The sequence below is a fragment of the Enhydra lutris genome, unplaced genomic scaffold, assembly GCF_002288905.1.
Source record: "Enhydra lutris kenyoni isolate GAN:26980312 unplaced genomic scaffold, ASM228890v2 scaffoldscaffold1, whole genome shotgun sequence".
In the NCBI taxonomy this organism is placed as follows: domain Eukaryota; kingdom Metazoa; phylum Chordata; class Mammalia; order Carnivora; family Mustelidae; genus Enhydra; species Enhydra lutris.
This window is the reverse complement of record NW_019154085.1, coordinates 40,598,376-40,621,092: the sequence shown is the minus strand read 5'-3', so window position 1 is coordinate 40,621,092 and position 22,717 is coordinate 40,598,376. Positions and strand designations below refer to the sequence as shown.

Sequence of the window (22,717 nt, the reverse complement as noted above, 5' to 3'; positions counted from 1 at the left end):
CTCCCCTGGCCCCCCTCCCTGCCTGTGTTCTCTTTCTGGCTCTCTCTTTCTCCCTCTCAAATAAATAAAAGCTTTAAAAATAAATAAACTGGGACGCCTGGGTGGCTCAGTCGGTTAAGCTGCTGCCTTCAGCTCAGGTCATGATCCCAGGGTCCTGGGATGCAGACCCGCATCGGACTCCTTGCTTGGCAAGGAGCCTGCTTCCCCCTCCCCCTCTGCCTGCCTCTCTGCCAACTTGTAATCTCTCTGTCAAATAAATAAATAAAATCTTTAAAAAATAAAATTAAATTAAATTAAAATTAAAATAAGTAAGTAAATAAACCTACCATGTATAGCAAAACTCCTGGTATTTTAGGTCCCCAGCAATCTGATAACCCATACCTCCTCAATTCAATCTCCTACTGTTTCACCTCCAAACTCAAGGCCAAATGAGAACTTTCTACTCTCCACAGCATTCTCTTTCATCTATGCTTCTCTTCATGCCATTCCTTCACCCCAGGAGGACTGCCTTGTCCTCCCTCCCTTACAATGGCATGCATAAAACCAAGGTCTATTTAAGTATCTACTCCATTTCCTCAGCAGCAGAAGCACTGGTCCCTTTGGAAAGGAAAATCTAAACAGAGGATGTAGAAATCGAATGGGACCTACAGGATTCCATACTGAGGTGGAATGCTTTTTCAATCTGCATGTAAGACTTGAAAGTAAACAGAAATTAGAAAAATAAAATCTGGGAGGAAAGACAATCGTGATTTTGGTCAAAATGAATGCACCTGGGGAAACACCCCAAAAGACCATTAATATAGACTTTATTCCACTAAAGAGTCAGGGGGAATGAGAAAACAGATTTGGAAGTAAATACATAACTATAACCAAAAATTGAATGAAACTACCCCAAAGCAGAAGTCAAGCAGGGACAAGCTCAAGCGACAAGAACAAAGCTCAGCAAACATAATGCAGGAGAATACTGGCAAGAAGAGAAAGATTAGAGATCTCTAGCACTAACTTTGCACCATATCATAGATTCTCATTTTCTCTACATTCACTGAATTTATAACAGATAGGAGAAAGAGCCAGGATCTTTGGGGAGATTATCCATTTGTTCAATACAGCTAAAAACTAAAATGAAGATTGGTAATTCGTGGCCATATCATAGAAGACTTTGTACACTATATCCCAAGGGCAATGAAAGGCTATAAAAGATTAGGGCAAGAAAATGTCTAGGATGAAGCTGGTATTTCATTTTTTTGTTGTTTTTGTTTTTTTGAAACTGGCTACTTTAGGAAGATCATTCAAGATACCAGGAGGACAACGAATTAGCAAGAGCTAAAAGGAAAGGAGGGGTGTTAGAAATTCAGCAGATACTGTGGAAGCCAGACCTACATACCTATAGAGAGACAGGTGATAATAACAAATAATAACTACATTCACTGACATAAAAAGATGTCAACAATGTATTAAGTGTTCAAGGCAGGCTATAGAGTACAGACGATATAACATTCGACACATTCTAAAATATATTCTTAGTGGGTATACATAAGGATGTCCCAAAATGTTAATATTTGCTTCTGAATGGTAGAATTATAGATAATAATTCTCCTAGTAAGTTTCTAATTTGTTTATACAACAAAGATAGTACTGGCACAATTTTTTTTCTAAAGTTTCTAAAGTTCAAAAGTTTCAAACACTGAAATCAAAAAAGACAAAGACTGAAAAGTCTTCACTAGATTCCACAATGAAGTCATTGGTGATCTGAAGAGTAGTTACAGAAATGTGGTGAGGGGAGGCACTTAGCTGGCTCAGTGGGTTGAGCATGGGACTCTGGATGTCAGGGTTGTGAGTTCAAGCCCCACATGAGGGGTACAGTTTATGTACATACATATACCAGAAAACATGTGTACAAGCAGGGTATTAATAATTATATAGAGACAACAAGAGTAAACCAGGCTGAATGGTCACCCTTGCAAAGGAAAAGAACAGGCAATGAATGGAAGAGAATAAAGTTCCTGATTGTACCTACTAACACAGCTACCACTGTGCAGGGAAATGTACTGGTAACCTCAGAGGGCTAAAGAGAAGGCAAAATTATCAAGGCAGGATGGGCTTCAGTTACCTTAATAAAGCTGAAAAAGAGCCTATGAACAGTTTAACATATGAAAAGGTTTAACACACAAAAATGACACTTTTTTTTTAAGATTTTATTTATTTAAGAGAGAAAGAGAATGCACAAGCCAAGGGGAAAGGCAGAGGAAGAAGCAGACTCCCCACTGAACCTGATGTGGGACTCTATCCGATGTGGGACTCTATCCTGGGACCCTAGGATCATGACCTGAGCCGAAGGCAGATGCTTAACCAATTGAACCACCCAGGTGACCCCAAAAATGACACTTCAGAAACTTCAATAAAAGTTCTTAGAAAGAAATTAAACCATGAGACTGGGTCAACAGGGGAAAAAACTCAGTGGTTATGGAGATGAAACAACAAAAAGGATGAATAACCAGATGGGATTTTCATTCCTCTCATGACCAGTGATAATAGTAACACATGACACAGTGGAGTTAGCAGGCCTCAAGAATTCTGAGACAAGTCCTGGTCCTAGCATCTCTGAAATATAGAAGCACCCAAACCTTTGAGGAAGGAGCTGGAAAAAGACATAAAGTGGACATAATGGTATAAAGTGTTTCAGATAGAATGCATGCAAAATACTGTTAGTCCAAAGACCACCCAATTAGCATACCTTTCTCATACCTAAGCAACTATGACAGAACAGAAGGTAAGGCTCTCATCTCCCTCCTCTGACCTTTTCTCTCCTTTAGCTACTCCAATTCTGGGATAAGGACCTCAGACATAGGTCTACCCTCAAATTTTTGAGAGTTCACTTAAAAATAGCTACATAACCTACATAACCACTCTTTCAGACCTTGTCCATTACTCAAAATTCTTTATAAGTGAATTCAACTAATATATTCCCTCTATGATTAACACCAGGAAATTGGTCTTCTTTGATAAATTGCATCCTATACTTAACAACCAATACAATATAACCTGGCCTTTTTGTCAACATCTTAACAACTCTATACTAAATTAGTCCCCACTAGCAATTATTTTATCTCTGTTTACTTGTATAATTATTTTCCTTTTTCTCTATGAATTTTTCTAGTTTTCCTGGGTTCCTCAGCTCCTCTTTGGGACATCTATCACTCTATGTGCATGTGAGTGCATTTTTAAAAGAGGAGAGGGGCGCCTGGGTGGCTCAGTGGGTAAAGTCTGTGCCTTCGGTTCAGGTCGTAATCCCGGGGTCCTGGGATTGAGCCCCGCATTGGGCTCTCTGCTCAGTGGGGAGCCTGCTTCCCCCCTCTCTCTCTGCCTCCCTCTCTGCCTACTTGCGATCTCTCTGTCAAATAAATATATTAAAAAAAAAAACCTTTAAAAAAATTAAAAAAAGATAAAAGAGAGAGAAGACATCAACCCAGCTCTTTTTATTGTTGGGTATGCAACAAAGAAAAGGGAGACCTTGGCCTCTCAGCTCTTAAGTCTACCATTTTCTCACAATTTGGCAAAGTGTCAAGAAGCCAGACAACTTCTAGGCACACATGAAGGAGCTGCAGATCTATGTAGTTTAAGTTCTAACTGGAGAAACATAGCAAGGAGAAGCCAAATCAGAATCAGAACCCAGCACAGCAGCTGACAGCTCGACTCCGAAAGTATTCCCTGATACCACTTCTGGAGGTTGTGAAACCTGATTAGCTACCACTACTAACAATTCAAAACATGTACTCCTTTAAAATCTCCTGAATCTTTCTTATAAAAATTGTCCATTGCTACAAATCTCCATCTCCTGGATGTAAAATTTAGCCCCCCCAAAATTATGGCAAATCTGGGATGAAGTCCAGGCAGTACTATCCACAGTCTGACAAAGCCTACCAGAATGAACACATGGGAAACTAAAACTCCCCCCACACTTCCTTACCTCCATTTTCCCAAAGGCAGTAAAAAGAGCTACTCTTCTAGCACTCCTCACATAGTCTCAAATAAATGAATAGTTCTACCCCCATTCCAGCAGCAAGCTATTTTTACCTTAGTCAGATCTGGATTAAGATAACACAAGATTAATAACTCCATTAGTGCAAATTAGTTCAACCACTTCAGAACACAGTTTGGCAATATCTATAAAATCTCAATATATGCCTACCCCATAATCCCATAATCCACTGCTAGATATATATTCAAGGGAAATTTTTACCAAAAGACAAAGATAAGATATTCACAGTAGCCTTATTCATAATTACTAAAAACTAACATTTGGCTACTATGTTCATCACCACAAGTGATCATCCACAGATGAACGAATAAACAAACTACAGTGGAGCTTCAAGGAGAAGGTGGTATGCAAAGGGAGCACTGAAGCTCTGCACCCACTCCCACATACCTGCCCTCTGCATCTCTTCCATCTGATTGTTATTAAGTTAGGTAACATCATTAACACTGAGACAAATGGACGCCATGTGCCTCCTGATGTGATGCAATTGAGAAGAACACAGCAGTATCTGTTACATTCCTGACAATAATGCATAAACTGAAGCTCATCTTGAAAAAACATCAGATATACCCAACCTGATAGACACAAAATCAATCAACTATACTCTCCAAAAATATCAGTCATAAGAGTCAAAAAAAAAACCAAAAAACATGGGGCGCCTGGGTAGCTCAGTGGGTTACGCCTCTGCCTTCAGCTCAGGTCATGGTCTTGGGGTCCTGGGATCAAGTCTGGCATCGGGCTCTCTGCTCAGCGGGGAGCCTGCTTCCCCATGTCTCTCTGCCTGCCCCTCTGCCTACTTGTGATCTCGCGCTCTCTCTCTCTCTGTCAAATAAATAAATAAAATCTTTAAAAACAAAACAAAACAAAAAAAACAAAAAGCAAACAACAAAAAAAAAAAAAACTGAAGAATCATCCCAGATTAAGGGAGACTTAGAGATATAAAGACCAAGTGCCTGTATGATTCTTAACTTCATCTTGAAACAAGAAAAATTATGCTATAAGAAACATTAAAGAGACAACTATTAACTTGAATAAGAGTCATGGGTTAGGTAATAGTACTGTATTAATGTTAATTATGACTCTGAAATTTCTACTGTGATTATGTAGGAAAATATTCTTATTCCTAGAAAATAACATTGAAGGGGCACCTGCATGGCTCACTTGGTTCAGTGTCTGCCTTCGGCTCAGGTGGCAATTGTAGGGTCCTGGGGTTGAGCACCACACTGGGCTCCCTGCTCAGTGGGGAGTCTGCTTCTTCCACTCCCTCTACCTCCCCACCACTTGGGCACGTACCTGAGCATGTGCTCTCTCTCTCAAATAAATAAAATCTTAAAAAGAAAAACAGAGGGCACCTGGGTGGCTCAGTGGGTTAAAGCCTCTGCCTTCAGCTCAGGTCATGATCTCAGGGTCCTGGGATCGAGCCCCATGTCAGGCTCTCTGCTCAGTGTGGAGCCTGCTTCCCTTTCTCTCTCTCTGCCTGCCTCTCTGCCTACTTGTGATCTCTGTCTGTCAAATAAATAAAATCTTAAAAAAGAAAGAAAAGAAAAAGAAAAACAGAAAATAACATTGAACGCCTTCAGCTCAGATCATGCATGATCCCAGTGTGCTGGGATGGAGCCCTCCCCTCTCCCTCTCTGTCCTCCCCTCTGTTCGTGCTCACACATGCATTCTCTCACTCTCAAATAAGTAAATAAAATCTTTAATTTTTAAATCTTTAAATTAAAAAAATTTTTTTTTTAATTTATTTGACAGAGATCACAAGTAAGCAGAGACAGAGAGGAGGAAGCAGGATCCCTGTGGAGCAGAGAGCTGGATGTGGGGCTTGATCCCAGGACCCTGGGACCATGACCTGAGCCAAAGGCAGTGGCTTTAACCCACTGAGCCACCCAGGCGCCCCCCCCAAAAAAATTTTTTTAAGTTAATTTTCTTTAAGATTTTTATTTATTTGAGAAGGTGGGGGTGGGGTAGAGAAGCAGGCTCCCTGCCGAGCAGAAAGCCCAACATGGGGCTCAACCCCAGGACCCTGGGATCATGACCTGAGCCAAAGGCAGACGCTTAACCAACTGAGCCACCCAGGCATCCCTAAAGTCAGTATCTTTTTGAACATTAACTCAGTTTAAAAAACAATTTTAAGGGGCACCTGGGTGGCTTAGTCGTTAAGTGTCTGCCTTTGGCCCAGGTCATGATCCCAGGACCCTGGAACTGAGCCCTGTATCTGGCTCCCTGCCCAATGCAAAGACTGCTTCTCCCTCACCTACATCCCTTGCTTCTGTTCCCTCTCTTTCTCGCCGTGTCTCTCTGTCAAATAAATAAATAAAATCTTAAAAAAAAAAAATTTTTTTTTTTTAAGATTTTATTTATTTATTTGTCAGAGAGAGAGAGGGAGAGTGAGCGAGCACAGGCAGACAGAATGGCAGGCAGAGGCAGAGGGAGAAGCAGGCTCCCTGACGAGCAAGGAGCCCGATGTGGGACCCGATCCCAAGACGCCGGGACCATGACCCGAGCCGAAGGCAGCCGCTCAACCAACTGAGCCACCCAGGCGTCCCAAAAAAAAAAAAAAATTTTTTAAGGGAGTACCTGACGGGCTCAGTCAGTGAAGTATGCAACTCAATCTCAGGGTTGTGAATTCAAGCCTCACATTGGGTGTAGACAATACTAAAAAAAAAAAAAACTTAAAAAATATTTTAGGGGCACCTGGGTTGCTCAGTCGTTAAGTATCTGCCTTCAGCTCAGGTCATGATCCCAGGGTCCTGGGATCAAGCCCTGCATCAGGCTCTCTGCTCAGCGGGAAGCCTGCTTCTCCCTCTCCCACTCCCCCTGCTTGTGTTCCCGCTCTCACTGTGTCTCTGTCAAATAAATAAAATCTTCCTAAAAAAATTTTTTTTAAGGTACAAAAGTAAAAGGAAACTCTACTCCCAACTATTATAACAGAAAACTTTTTCCTTTTGCACCCATCTGATCTTCATTTTTAAACATGCAAAATTTTTTTAAGTGGGCTCCATGCCCAACATGGGCTTGAATTCACAACTCTGAGATCTAGAGTCAAATGCTCTACTGATTGAGCCAGCAGGTACCCTAACATGCAAACATTTTAAGATCTTATTTAGTTATTTGAGAGAGAGATAGCAAGAGAGCACAAGCAGGGGGAGAGGGAGAGGGACAAGCAGACTCCCCGATGAGCACAGAGCCCAATGCCCGGCCTGATTCCAGGCCCCCAAGATCATAAACTGAGCTGAAGTCAAATGCATATTAACTAACTGAGCCATCAAGGAACCCCAAATTGCAAACATTTTTGAACTTTTTAAAAATATACATTTACTGGGGTGCCTGGGTGGCTCAGTGGGTTAAAGCCTCTGCCTTCGGCTTGGGTCATGATCCCAGGGTCCTGGGATCAAGCTCCACGTCGCGCTCTCTACTCCGCAGAGAGCCTGCTTCCTCCTCTCTCTCTCTCTGCCTGCCTCTCTACTTGTGATCTCAGTCAAATAAATAAATAAACAAATAAATATATACATTTACTGATGTATAAACACATTTACTGATGACAAAACTTCATGAAGCAAAATTAGATTTCAGTTATTCATTTTATTACTAGACAGTTAACCCTAGGAAAAGGAACAAAGAACTTTTTTCTGAGAAAATCATCAAAAATCAAAAGAATTATCTACAACTATCTGGAGCACACAGTATATATGAGACCTTGCAAAATACTATTTATTTCTCTTACACTTTTTATGGCACATCTTCAAAAAAAATTATATATGTTCTACTGACTTTTCTTCTCACTCTAAAAGAAATTTAAATTCCTGATACACAGTGTTGTGATAAGCACTGTTATCCAGCACAATCTGAATCACTCACTACCCATGCCATGAAACTAAAGTCAGCTTTATGCCTAACAGCCCCAAAGCAAAAACAACCCAAATGTTTATCCAAAGATGAATGGATAAACAAATCCTGTAGTAGTCACACCCAATATCCTCAGCAACAAAAAGCTAATTACTCATACATGCAGCAACATGAATGAACCAGACATTAGGCTGAGCAAAAGAAGCCAGACCCAAAAAGAATACATACTGAATAATTCCATTTATGTAAAATCCTAGAAGAACCGAAATTAATCTACAGTAACAGAAAACAGATTCAGTAGTGGGGGAGGAAAAATGACTATAAAAAGAAGGAGACTTCTACAGGTGATGGAAATGTTATATATCTTAATTGTGGTGATGGCTACACAGGTATATACGTTTATCAATATTCATCAAAATGTACATTTAATATGGAGCGTACTTAAAACGAAGGCATTTTATTCTATGTAAGTTATACTTCAAAAAAAAGGTGAATTTTAAAAAGACTAATAAGCTTATTAAAAATAGACTGCCTCCCTCAGAGAGTAATACATTCCATGACTAACATTTTATATTTCTTTTACATTAAATCATCCTTTTTTGTTTTTTAAAGATTTTATTTATTTATTTGACAGTCAGAGATCACAAGTAGGCAGAGAGGCAGGCAGAGAGAGAGTGGGAAGCAGGCTCCCTGCTGAGCAGAGAGCCCGATGTGGGGCTCAATCTCAGGACCCTGAGATCATGACCTGAGACAAAGGCAGAGGCTTAACCCACTGAGCCACCCAGGTGCCCCCAAAATCATCCTTCTTTAAATTGAATGAAATAAACATTAGGGACACCTAGTTGGCTCAGTCAGTGGAGCACGCAACTCTTGATCCCGGGGTTGTGAGTTCAAGCCCCACACTGGGTGTAGAGATTACTTAAAAATAAGATCTTAAAAAAATAAAATAAAATTTTGGATAAAATTTAAAACTAAGGAACAATGTCTAGAACTGTGCTATCTTACATAGCACCTTTTCACTGCAGGTGGCTATATTTAGTAAAATTAGTAAAATTTAATTCAGCTCCTCAAGGGGGAAGAGAAAAGAGTGACTTTATAGTGGACAAACCTGACAAGAAATCAAAGTCAACCATACATCAAGGTAACATTAACAGTGATAAATCACACTGATAGTATGTGCCCTTAAATGACTCAATGAAAATGGCACTTTACGGGGCACCTGGGTGGCTCAGTGGGTAAAGCCTCTCCCTACAGCTCAGGTTATGATCTCAGGGTTCTGGGATCAAGCCCCACATCAAGCTCTCTACTCAGCAGGGAGCTGGCTTCCCCCTCTCTCTCTGCCTGCCTCTCTGCCTACCTGTGATCTCTCTCTGTCAAATAAATAAATAAAATCTTTTTTAAAAAAAGAAAATGGCATTTTACCTCTATGGTCTTCTTCCCCAAGATCCTTAACCCCACTCTTATCATGAAAAAAACATCTAAATTCCAATGGAGAAGCATTCTACAAACACACTTAACCAGTAACACCTCAAAACTGTCAATACTGTTAAAAACAGGGAAATCTGAAAATTTTTCACAGCCAAGAGGACCCTATGGATACATCGGGCTCTCTGCTCAGCGGGGAGCCTGCTTCCCCCTCTCTCTCTGCCTGCCTCCCCTTCTCTCTCTGCCTGCCTCTCTGCCTACTTGTGATCTCTCTCTGTCAAATAAATAAAATATATTTAAAAAATAAAATAAAATAAAAATAAAGATTTTATTTATTTGTCAGAAAGAGATAGAGAGAGGCGGGGACAGAGCAAGGGGCAGGCCAGAGAAGAGGGAGAAGCAGGCTAAGGAATTTGATGTGGGACTCGATCCCAGGACACTGGGATCATGACCTGAGCCAAAGACAGATGCTTAACCAACTTAACCACCCAGACATCCCTAAATACTTACAAAATAAAATAAAGACTATCATTTTTTTTTAAAAAGACTACTATAAAAATAAGGTAATAACTCAAGAGTTTTGTGGTCTTAAAAAAATGCAACTTGGGGCGCCTGGGTGGCTCAGTGGGTTAAAGCCTGTGCCTTCGGCTCAGGTCATGATCCCAGAGTCCTGGGATCGAGCCCCACATCGGGCTCTCTGCTCAGCAGGGAGCCTGCTTCCCTCTCTCTCTCTGCCTGCTTCTCTGCCTACTTGTGATCTCTCTGTCAAATAAATAAATAAAATCTTAAAAAAAAAAAAAAATGCAACTTTGTTCCTCAATCACACTAACCACATTTCAGGTGCTCAAAAGTCGTAAGCAGCTAATGTCTACAAGTATTTGATAGTACAGATTTACAGAACATTGCCATCATAGCAGAAAGTTGTTAAGACAGCGCTGACACAGAGGACTGATTTTACAGAACTACTACAGAGAGCTATTTTATAACTAATCACAACTTATGAACAAATCCCTATCTATCCAGCACGAAAAACCCTCACTGAAATCTAAAAAAAACTTCAATGATATGTTTACTCCAGTTTCTATTTCAAACTATTACTTATTTTTCTAATGCTTTAAAAAATAAAAACCAGGGGCGCCTGGGTTGGGTCTCTGTCTTCGGCTCAGGTCATGATCTCAGGGTCCTGGGATCGAGCCCCAAGTCAGGCTCTCTGCTTGGCGGGGAGCCTGCTTCCCCCTCTCTCTCTGTCAAATAAGTTAAAAAAAAAAAAAAAAATAAAAAAAAAAAATAAAACATATGTCACATATGTAAATAGGATATTGAAAACTGTTCCATTTCCAAGAGTAGCAATTCAAGGTAAGGTCTTCTGAAACTCTTTCAAGGTATTCATGATGTCAAAACTATTATTTTAACAATACTAAGATATTATTTGCACTTTTCAGTGTTGGCACTGCACTGATCATGCAAAGCAGTCGAAGAGAAAATGACACCCAGACCCAAGTATTTAGCAGGTATTTTTTCAAAAATGAACAAATTGACACTATCACTTCAAAAACAAAACAAAAACAAAAAAAATTGTACTTGTTGCCAATAATAAAATTTGAGCTTTCAAGCAGAATCAGAATTTTGGAAAACTATTCACCACCATGAGTTTGATGGGTTTTCCAGGACTGAAGACTTTCCCAATAATTAAAGGCTTTCCTGATGGGTAATGATTTATATGAATGCATTTTTTGATACTGTGTTATATAAAATATTCCTTTAAGGTGGGAAACAGACCAATGTTTTTTAATGTAACAAAATCTAAAAGGTGCATTGATATAATTCAAATTTCATGTTGCAACTAACCTTTAAAAACTACTACCTGTCCAATTTTAGTGTACAAAGAATATCTGCAATTACTGGAAAAGCTCCTAAAATATTCCCCCCTTTTCCAACTAAATACGTATTTCTGTGAGGATGAATGTCCTTCCTCTACTTCAACCAAAGTAATAAACAGCAACTGACTGAATACAGAAGCAGATACAAGAATTCAGCTGCCTTCCATGAAGACATAAAAGCATTTTGCGAAAAGTTTGTAAAGCCATGATACTCTTTTCACCAAACTTAAAAATATTTTAGAAAATGGGTGTTTTGGGGATGCCTGAGTGGCTCAGTTGGTTAAGCGGCTGCCTTCAGCTCAGGTCATGATCCCAGAGCCCTGGGATAGAGTCCCACATCAGGCTCTTAGCTCGAAGGGAGCCTGCTTCTCCCTCTGCCTGCCACTCTGCCTGCCTGTGCGCGCGCACGCGCTCGCTCTCTCTCTCTCTCTGATAGATAAATAAATAAATAAATACTTTTTTTTTTTTTAATGGGTGTTTTTCATTAAAAATATATTTATAGGGGCGCCTGGGTAGCTCAGTTAAGCGCCTGCCTTTGGCTCAGATCGTGATCCCAGGGTCCTGGGATAGAGCTAGAGCCCCACACTGGGCTCCCTGCTAGGCAGGAAGCCTGCTTCTCCCTCTGCCTCTACGCCCTGCTTGTGTTCCCTCTCTCGCTGTGTCTCCCTCTGTCAAATAAAGAAATAAAATATTTAATAAAAATAAAAATATATTGGGGCGCCTGGGTGGCTCAGTGGGTTAAAGCCTCTGCCTTCAGCTCAGGTCGTGATCTCAGAGTCCTGGGATCGAGCCCCGCATCAGGCTCTCTGCTCAGTGGGAAGCCTGCTTCTTCCTCTCTCTCTGTCTGCCTGTCTACTTGTGATTTCTGTCTGTCAAATAAATAAATAAAATCTTTAAAATATATATATATATATTTATGTTAACATGTAACAAGATTACCGTTACTTTTAAATGAAGAAATCATTTTAAATTTTTCAATATAACACAGACACGCAAAACTAAAGTCAAAAGCTCTTTGGGGTCCTCTACCTTTTAAAAGGATAAAAGAGGGACGCCTGGGTGGCTCAGTTGGTTAAGCAGCTGCCTTCGGCTCAGGTCATGATCCCAGCGTCCTGGGATCGAGTCCCACATCGGGCTCCTTGCTCGTCAGGGAGCCTGCTTCTCCCTCTGCCTCTGCCTGCCATTCTGTCTGCCTGTGCTCGCTCTCTCTCCCTCTCTCTCTCTCTCTGACAAATAAATAAATAAAATCTTAAAAAAATATATATATATAAAAAAAAAAAAAAGGATAAAGGAGCGGCACCTGGGTGGCTCAGTGGGTTAAAGCCTCTGCCTTCGGCTCAGGTCATGATCCCAGGGTCCTGGGATTGAGCCCCTCATCGGGCTCTCTGCTCCATGGGGAACCTGCTTCCTCCTCTCTCTCTCTGCCTGCCTCTCTGCCTACTTGTGATCTCTGTCAAATAAATAAATAAAATCTTTTTTTAAATAAATAAATAAAATAAAAAAATAAAAGGATAAAGAAGACCTAAGAGCAAAAAGTTGAGAATCCCTATCTCAGAGAAAAAGAAAAAAAAATGACAAAAGAAATACATAAATTAACTTAGGACAAACATACATATCCTGAAAAGCATTATCAAGGGGCATAAAATACCACTGACAACAAGAACACTGAGATTCAAAATGCAACACTTACTTAAAAAGTATCTAGGTCTCAAAAATGTATCCCCCTCCCAAAAATAAAAATAAATGTATCTTTTCCAAGGACAGAGAGACTTTTCACATTTTGAAATTTACTTATATCATTTTCTGATTGACTCTGCCACTGGGCTATAAGCTCCATGAAGATAGGTCCTCGTGTGTTTTGCTCACCACTATGGCTAGCCCAGGACTCATCACAAAGCAGCTATTCAAATATTTGTTGGCTGGAGAACAAAACAAAAAAGACTTACAAAGAAAACTCGCTGATGTCTCTATTCAGATTACAAAGATGAAATTTTATAATCAAAATGTACCTATTTACATAGCAATAACAATCATAAATGCTACCATCTATTGAGAGCCCATTTACTGGGTGCCAGGCATTACACAGGGCATTAAGACTCTTAATTCACAACCACTATAGGATATACTTTACAGGTAAGGGAAATAAGGCTACAAGAGGTTACCTTATTTACCTCAAGTTACAAGTAATAATTAACAGAAAATTAAACCTACATTTCACTGCCCTTTTTAAGATTTTATTTATTTGACAGAGAGAGATAGCGAGAGAGGGAACAGAAGCAGGAGGAGTGGGAGAGAGAGAAAGCAGGCTTCCCGCTGAGCAGGGACCCGGATGTGGGGTTTTGATGTGGGGCTTGATCTTAGGCACCTGGGATCATGACGGTAGTTGAAGGCAGATGTTAATGACTGAGCAACCCAGGCGTCCCCATTGCACTGCTTTAAAAGGTCACAAACTTTTAACTAAGTAATGATATAGTGCTCGATACTGCTTGATTACATTTTCCTTTTTCCTCTATTTCCAAGTTTCAGAGGAATTTATTTTGTGGAAGTCACTTTTTCTCCTTTTCCCAATCTCCCACTCTGTTCCACTATCCTTCAACTTCTAACCCTCTGCATCACTCAATTAAGCAATATAGTAAGCCCTCTGGGTAGGGAAGAGAACAGATTCTCCTAAAATACTATCAGAAACTTCATTAACGGGGCGCCTGGGTGGCTCAGTGGGTTAAAGCCTCTGCCTTCGGCTCAGGTCATGATCCCAGGGTCCTGGGTAGAGCCCCACGTCGGGCTCTCTGCTCAGCAGGGAGCCTGCTTCCCTTCCTCTCTCTCTCTGCCTGCCTCTCTGCCTACCTGTGATCTCTGTCTGTCAAATAAATAAATAAAAATCTTTAAAAAAAAATTATAAAAAAAAAAAAAAAGAAAAAAAAGAAACTTCATTAACAATGGTGGAGGGACCCCTGGGATGGCTCAGTCCCTTAAGCATTTGCCTCTAGCCCAGGTCATGATCCCAGGGTTCTGGGATGGACAGAGTCCTGTATAGGGCTTCCTGCTCAACAGGGAGCCAGTTTCTCCTTCTGCCTGCCACTCCCCCTGCTTGTACAGGCTCTCTCTTTCTCTTTGTCAAATAAATAAAATCTTAAAAAAAAAAATGGTAGAAATAGTTTAAAAGACTAAAGCATAGTGTCAGATTACAAAACATAATTAAAGCTCTCTGACCCACTGATCTACAGGATGGCCTCATATCCAGTCCCTCAACTGACCATGGTTTGGACGGTATCACCTCAAATCTCAAGGAGCTAATCATGAGAGCCCCTGGATGTGACCATGCCTTCAAGGCCTAAGCCATGATTTACCAATTAGAAAGTTCCAGGACAGTACCTCTGCCAATTCCTGTCAGTAACCACAACCAAAGAACCAATACAGAAGAGACCAGAGTCCCCAATACTTTCTCCAGGGCCAGGACAGCTTGAATAAAAGGAGCTTTGTTCCCAAAGAACATACTGGCCACGATATCACTATAAGAAGAAAAGCTGTAACTGTCATTCTCCCCATAGCTTCTGAACAATATGTAAACATTTCTAGTTTTTCCCCTCTTGGTGAAAGAAGAACAAATTAGCCACTGGTAAACTATTCCAGAAAAAATTACAACGCCACAAACATTACCATGTCATTTGATAATCTCATCAACAAGCCAATGTTTTTCAGAGAGGGATTCCCCAGAGCCTGTGGAAGTTTTACACAGATTGTGTGGAAATCTTTTTAAACCTCACAAAGTCTTAACTCAATTAGCCTGAATATACCTTACCTCAAAATCCAAATTAAAGAAAACATACAATATAAGAGAAGACTATTCTACCTTAAAAATGAACTCAGCTGCAATCTGCTAAAGAAACCCTGGCTGAAAAAATGTATCAGAGGAAGTCACATCCGTGGCCTGTCATTGGATACATACTCTATAATACATAACTTTCATTAGTAATCCCTAGGCTTTGCATCAAAAATCTCAATATACCAATATACCAACAAGATTTAAGTCATAAAAAAAATCAGATATCACCAAGTACATACAAACTATAAACAAAACAGGGCTTCAAAATGCTCCATTTAAAAAAAAAACTTCAGTATTACCTAGTAATTCTAGAATAAAAAACATGTCAATACAAAAGTTTATACTATTATCTCACTGATTCTTTCTCAACAGTGAAAAATCCCTGCTATAATTCAAATAATGTGAATACATGTTCACATGTAGGAAGTCCCACCCTTGGGTGCCTGGATGGCTTAGACAGTTGGGCATCTGCCTTCCACTCAGGTCATGATCCTAGGGTCCTGGGATCAAGCCCCGCATCGGGCTCCCTGATCAGCAGGGAGTCTGCTTCTCCCTCTCCCTCTGCTGTTCCCCCTGCTTGTGCTCTCTCTCTCAAATAAACAAATGGAATCAAGGAAGAAGGAAGGAAGGAGGGAAGGAAGGAAGGAAAAAGGAAAGAAGGAAGGAAAGAAAGAAAGACCCACTCTTCAAACTCTCCATGGCTTCCTAATACTCCAGGGTGCTTAATACTATAAAAAGTACCCAGAAATTAAAATTTATAAAAGCGATCAATAAAAAATAACCAATGAATTTTTCCACAAACCAAGCCTCTCACTTTATGTTCATTTGCTAAACTTTTATCACAAACACTCCTCTGAACCCCCTAAATCAAGAACATTTGTAAAAATATTGCACTAAAAAGTTCAAACAAGAATGCTCAGTGAGACCTACTGGGCCTCCCTGACCAAAAGATAAGCATATACTTTAACTCTTCAGGACATATTAACTGAAACTGCCAACCTAACTACAGGAAATCTTTCTAGGAAAGGAAAAACATCTAGAAGGTTTTGTGGGTTTCCACCTAGAAGAGCCAGCACTACACCTTCTCTGAGACCTGCACCCATTCATAGAAGTGAGATTTTTCAACTACATTTGTATCTCTAGACTCCAACCCTAAGGCCATACTAACTGGACCAATGACAGAGAACTGAACAAACTTCAATCAATCAAATTTTCTCTCCCAGGAATCTGAAACATGGGCAATGAACTAGTAACCAGCTGACTAGTGGCACTAGAGCTTGAGTTCATATGTGGCTCCAGGAATAAAGTGGTGATTTTCTTCCCATGTGTTAAAGCAGAAAAAGGCCAGTTTGTAAAAAGACAATTAAAGCAGGCTAAAAAGAGACAAGAGAGGACAATGACTAGCCAGCAGAGAGTTAAGTACTATCTGGACTGTCTTGGCTCCTGAATGTTTTCCAGTTTCTGGTTTGTGTCCTTCATGAAAGCCAACAGTCCTAGGGTTCTTTAAGATACCTCCTTATTCCTGACCCCAAAGCATTCTTTTTCCTGTTTCACGCCATCAGAAAATCCTTACAACAGTTTAAGACAAAAATTCCATACCAGGATCAATGCATAAAGGGCATGATTATTCTTACGGTTCATAAGAAATCTGAGCAGTACCTGAGAAGTTGTTTTTATCACTATCTATAACCTCAGGAAAATACATAGGGCAAAAACCCCTGAAATGTTAAATGCAAAAATTATGTTTACATAAGCCCTCAGCTCTGTGCTTCCCTTCAACACTCACCTGTTCAAAAGTTCTGCTGGTTCACAGCAGGAGGTGTGAGCAGATTTTGGTCAGGTCCTTTTAACACTGTAAATAACAAAAGTATTAAAATAATTGACCCAAGAATCAATCTCTTAGGAAACTTTAAGAACATAATTTCTTATCATGAATAGTTTTACAGGAAAAGTTCCAAACCTGGTTATAATATTAGAATCAATGTTATGTGCTTATAAACTAACTGGCATTTTCCTAACATTTTTAAAGGGTTTCTCTCAGTAGCTCTGGAATGGGACTAAAAAACACATGTTTTTAACAAAAGTTCTAAGTGATTCAGATGAAGCTAACAAATGAGGGTTTAGGAAATACAGGGTTTAGGAAAGTGATTACTTAGGGTTTTCATTCAAAACCACATTACAGGGCTTTGGTATTAATTTTTAAGCATACCTGATAGAAAAAATGACAGCCAGCAACAAAATAATACAGGATGTATCTTGTGCAAATAATCAGGGACCCCAAGAAATATAACCACTGTCAAAATGTCCAAGGAGGAAAGCTCCAGGTGTGCTTTCAGATGCAAAAATCACAACTTCTTTTAAGGCTCTACTGAGACAGCATCTTAAAAATCCACTGGACGTTGATATTTCAAGTGACAAGGAGTGGACTGAAACAGTAGCTTCAAGTGGTTTCTCAGATAAAATCAAATAATGCTTTGAATGCTGCTATGAGTCAAAAAACAATAATTACAAATTAAAGTTGATAATTTTATTAACAGCAAAAAAGCACTGTAAGCCAAGTCTGCCTTTTGATTTAATTTTGCAAAAAAAGTAGCCATGTTATTATAATGTCCAAAAGGTCAATCAACTTTATGCACTTAAGTCTATTCTTATGAGGGCAGGCAGAAGGAAAAGAGGGTAAGAACTAGGTAATAAAGTTCTCTGGGCCTAACTCAAGAGAACAAGCTCTAGAGTATCCCCTATTACACATATAAATTAAGTTCAAATTCTTTGTAGTTAATGAAACTCTGTGGTTAACAAGAAAATATAATATTGTGTACTTTAATTATTTGAAGCAGCTAGGTACATAACAGATTGAAAATATTTTTATAAACTTAACTCTGGCCACTTAAGGAAGGTTTTTCAAACCTCCTCCATCTCCTCCCTCAACCTCACACAAAAAATTATGAACAATTCAGGGTGCCTGGCTGGTAGAACACATTGTGACTCTTGATCTTGGGGTCATGAGTTCAAGCCCCAAGTTGGGCACAGAGCTTACTTAAAAATATATACACACACACAGGGCACCTGGGTGGCTTAGTCAGTTAAGCATCTGCCTTCAGCCCAAGTCATGATCTCAGGGTCCTGGGATGGAGCCCCACATCGGGCTACCTGCTCGGTAGGGAGTCTGCTTCTCCCTCTCACACTCCTCCTACTTGTGTTCCCTCTCTCTGTGTGTGTCTCTCTCTGTCAAATAAATAAATAAAATCTTTAAAAAAAAAAAATATATATATATATATATACACATATACGTGTGTGTGTGTATACACATATACATGGGCAATTCAACAAAGGTATCATTCTGCATTCCTGTATAATTAATTCATCTACTATATTTCTCTGTCACCTTCATATAGAATGAAAATTTTTCATAAAAAATGAAAAAATGCTAATCAGGTCAAGAAATATTAGGACTCTGTAAGTAAGCTTGCCTATGGAGTGAAAATCTACTTATATTTAAAAATATGTAGCTTTTCAGGACATTAAAAATGAGTGAAAATCCTAGAACTTTATCACCATAAAATCCTAGGAGGGTTAAAAGGGGAAAAAAAGGTTTGGATTCAGAGTTTTACAACCATGACCAAATAACGTTAAGGCAATTCAAACTGCTAAAGGAAAATGTACATTTAACTTGCCTCTAAGATACCCGAATTAACACCAACATAGGCTGTAGATTCAACCTAATGAGACTGGTCCCACTATAATCTATAAGAAATAGAATAAAACATAAAGTACTGAAAATTTAATTAGCAAGAGATAATGGAGAAGTACAAATCAAGCCAGTCTTTGAAAACTGCACAAATCAAAGATGTTTTTTAGAATGGCAAGGGTAAAAGGGACAGGAATAATCTTTTCACCCAAAGGTCCTCCCAGACAACAATCACTATCAGCAGTGTCATCTTCCAGTGTCAAAGTTAACACATACACACACACAAAAAGACACATCAAGTATGAAAATGCAGAGTCATGAGAACGAATGAGCTGATACGACATCAAAGAATACGGAAATGTCATTTCAAAAATTCAACAAAGGAACAAGAAGGAAAAAGGCAGTTCGTTAAGATACCACTTCATCCCTATCACTGCTATGTCTCCTTTTAGACAAGGAGCTCCACTCACACCCTGAAGCTGTAATTCCTCTCTTCTCATGAGTTTCAAGCAAGCTATGACAAATTATTTTTCATATATGCAACTTGACTCACCAGCAAAAGCATTTCAAAACCAAGATATTAAATTCCTCAGGTGAATTAAAATGAAAGAAAACATTTTTGACAGCTCAGTAATAAGCATATGGAGATAAGCTGGAGGGGAATCGGAAAAAAATTCCTTTCCATAGAAAAAAGCCTATTAGGTATCAAAGAATTGGAGTACGAATCTGAAAAGTAAAAGTGGAGAAATAACTCAGCACAAAAAGTTCTACACATGTAAAATGTTACAAAAGACATACAAACAAATTAGTGGAAGAGACCCTGAGAAATTTAAAACTAGGCTGGACCAGACCAGAATTAAGAGAAATTCTCAATTCTTATTAATCAGATTAAGAACAATGTAAATTAATATGCTGATTCAATCATTCTTCCAGGTTGTATTTCTTAATGGTGTGTCTAAACTTCAAAGCAAATTAATTTCCCTACATTTTCAAATATTCAGAAGTATTCCAGAGTCCCTTCTTTAAAAACAATTCTTTTAGGCAGTTTATCATCCATCTCATTTAAAAAGTTTAACAAAGATATTTCAAGACAATTTCCTGAGATATGTTATATGAGCAGCCCAAATTTTTCCAAACTGGGGTGGAGTGTGTGTCATACAGAAAGAAGAGGATTTGGGCATACTGGCCTAAATCTCCAGAATCTGATCTCCCTTTCTAACAGTCACAAGAGGTGCAGAAAAAATTTCTAAGTCACTGACTGAATAACTGAATAACCCCTCTCATCTTAGTTCCCATGAGTAGGATACACACATACACTCTCCCTTGTGCCTCTCTGGCCAAGCTAGCCTCCATATTTTTCCCAGCACCTGACCTGCTCCCACCTCAGTTTTTGCCTCAGTATCTTTGCCCTAGCTTTCCTACCCTGGAGCATTCCTTCTCCATATAGCTACAGGAATTGCTCCTTAACCAGTATCAGGTCCTTCCTCAAACATAAGCTTCTCTATACAGCCTTCCCAGAGCACTCTACTTAAAATTAACACCACCACCCCCAAATTAACCCCCAAATCCCTATAATCTTATTTCCCTGTCTCATTTTTTTCCCACATCATTTACCACAACACTATATATTTCACCTAAGCTTTTATTTATTTGTGTAGAAATCAGTTCCACTGAGAAAGGAATTTTTGGTCTGTTTTGCTACCAGCACCCAACCGTGTAATAGTTTCAACAGTTGTCACATAAATGAATACATAAATGAATGAATGAATGAATGAATGCATGGAAATACATAGTCCCTTCCGCATCCTCAGCCTCGAAACTCTAGAACACTGTCAAGTATAGATAAGGTGTAAAACCATTTCTTTTCCTATAAATCACCACCATTACCAGTGTACTTCTTGGTGTTAAACGTAAAGGAAGAACTGTGTGACATTTTTCCAGATACCCGCAACTTCTAAATTTTTTTCCTGGTGTCCTCTACTGATGTCAACATCTGATGCAACAGAAAAGTACATATTCCATCCAGTTTGAGCACTCCAAAATCTGGTACACTAATTGGTAAAACACATAAAATCATCAATGAATGACAGAACACATTTATGCTCTAACCAAAATGGGCAAACTCTGTAAGGCTAGAACTGCAAATATCAGATGGATGAAAGTTAATGTACCAAAACGAAAGACATGAGAAAACTGTTTTAAATCTAAGAAGTCATTAGATTCTAAAAAGGAAACACTACAGGAGAGAATGTCTTCCCTGCACACAATACTGGGAATCCAAACCGCCTAAAATTCAAGATATGGAACACTGGATAAGAAACTTGTTCACAGCTTTTCACCCCATCCTCAATTTCTTCTAAGTTTAATTGGAATACTTACCTTCCTTACAGAAAAACTAGGTGTGCTTAAGTGCTCTGACTTTAAGGGAAAGGAAAAACAACAACAACAACACAGTGCTACATAAATGCAGATCAACGTTACTGCTTCCCAACACGATCATACAAGCTGCTTCTTTCATACACCCTTCTGTGGTCGAAAACATAAATCTGATTTATGTTTCAGTCACAGAACTGAAGTATTCAAAGTGCTTCGTGGGAAACTGCTGATACGTAAAGACTAATGTCCATTTCAACCTGACGTGAATGTTCGGGTCCCAAAGCTGCCTCGGGCTCGACTTTCCCGACCTCGGTCCCAGGTTCAGATCATGACTCCACCTTGTCTCAGGCCTGGTCCAGACCCAGTCTTTTCGCCACGGAAAGAGTCTCCCCAGTGCAGACGCTCGGTCAGGAAGGCAAAGGCGCACCTCCCGAAGGCCAGGTGTGGGGAGGAGGGCCGGCCGAAGCAGCTGTCCGGCTGAAACAGCTGTTACCCCGGACACCCCCGGCTGCGCGGGTGGCCGGCCCGAGAAGCAGGTAGCAGAAGGCAAACCCTCTGGCCCTGAGCAAATCGGCCTGACACTGCCCACCCCACCACCCTCTTCCCCTCCTCGACTCCCCCTGCGATGCCAACGGGCCCTGGAAGAGGGGGCTCCCCGGCTCGACAGCCGAGACGCGCCCGGGCCCCGCGTGTCCCCCGCCAGGGAGGAGGCTCCCTCCGGCCCCGCACCTGACCTGTCCCCTCGCCTGACGCCCGAGCCGACCGCGGCCACTGCCGGGGCGGCCTGTGGGTGTCCATGCGGCTGGGCCGGGTCAGGCCGGAGCGGGAAGGACGCGAGCGCGGGCGGGAGGCCCTGGCGGCTCCGTGTGGGGTGGCGGGAGACCGCGGAGTTGGGGCGCGGAGCGGAGCCGGGCAAGGGAGTAAGACGGAGTGGCTGATTACCTGCGGTCCGGGACAGGGAGTCTCTCAGAACCCAAGTCAGTCCTCAGCCTCAACAACACAAGATGGCCGACACGTCGCCACGCACATCACGTGACAGCGCGCCCGTTCCGTCACGCCCCTTGCTCCGCCCCCGCCCCGCCTCGCCTCCCTACCCGCTCTTCCAGCCTCCCACGACATCCTTCCTTTCCGCTGCCTCCCGCCCCTATTCCCCGGACACGCCCCTGCCCGAGCCCCGGATGCCAGGCTGGGAGAGGGCGGGGCCGCGGCAGGGCGCAGGCGCCTGCGGGTCCCTGGGATGGGGCTCCCTGCCTGCCCTTGAGTTGAGTAGAGTTGGTGTCCAGAGTTGGACTCCGGCCAGAGGCCTGTGGCTCACCGTCCTATGCACCCAATACAGAGCCCTTTCACTGTTCAAAAAGCTCTTCATCATTTACGAGCTGATATTCAACACTAGAACTTTTTCACAGATTTTTCACCCAGCATTTTCCTACCCGTTTACCATCCTAGGGAAAAGGGGGAAACGACGAAAGCTGAAATTGAAAGCAGTGTCTCTACTTGTTAACGGTTCTGGTAGAACTGGGATCTCATTCTAGAGTCTTGAAATATGACAGCTGAGAAGGACCATACAGCTCCAACCCCCTTCTGGTACTGTATTAGGGGCTATAACCCTTTTGCCTAAAAATCTCCCTTCTGAGGGCTGCCAG

General features: G+C 40.8%; 1 protein-coding gene across 3 annotated transcripts in view; it reads right to left on the bottom strand.

Moving 5' to 3' along the window:
- LOC111141353 (GRB10 interacting GYF protein 2) overlaps positions 1-22,056 on the bottom strand; it is a 149,138-nt gene extending 127,082 nt beyond the window's left edge. For all 3 annotated transcript variants that reach the window (XM_022493850.1, XM_022493835.1, XM_022493842.1), the window contains exons 1-2: positions 22,017-22,056; positions 16,797-16,862 (exon numbers count right to left, since the gene is read on the bottom strand). The gene's annotated coding sequence lies outside the window, so the exon portion shown is untranslated. The remainder of the gene's footprint in view (positions 1-16,796; positions 16,863-22,016) is intronic.
- Between the last annotated feature and the right edge of the window lie 661 nt (positions 22,057-22,717).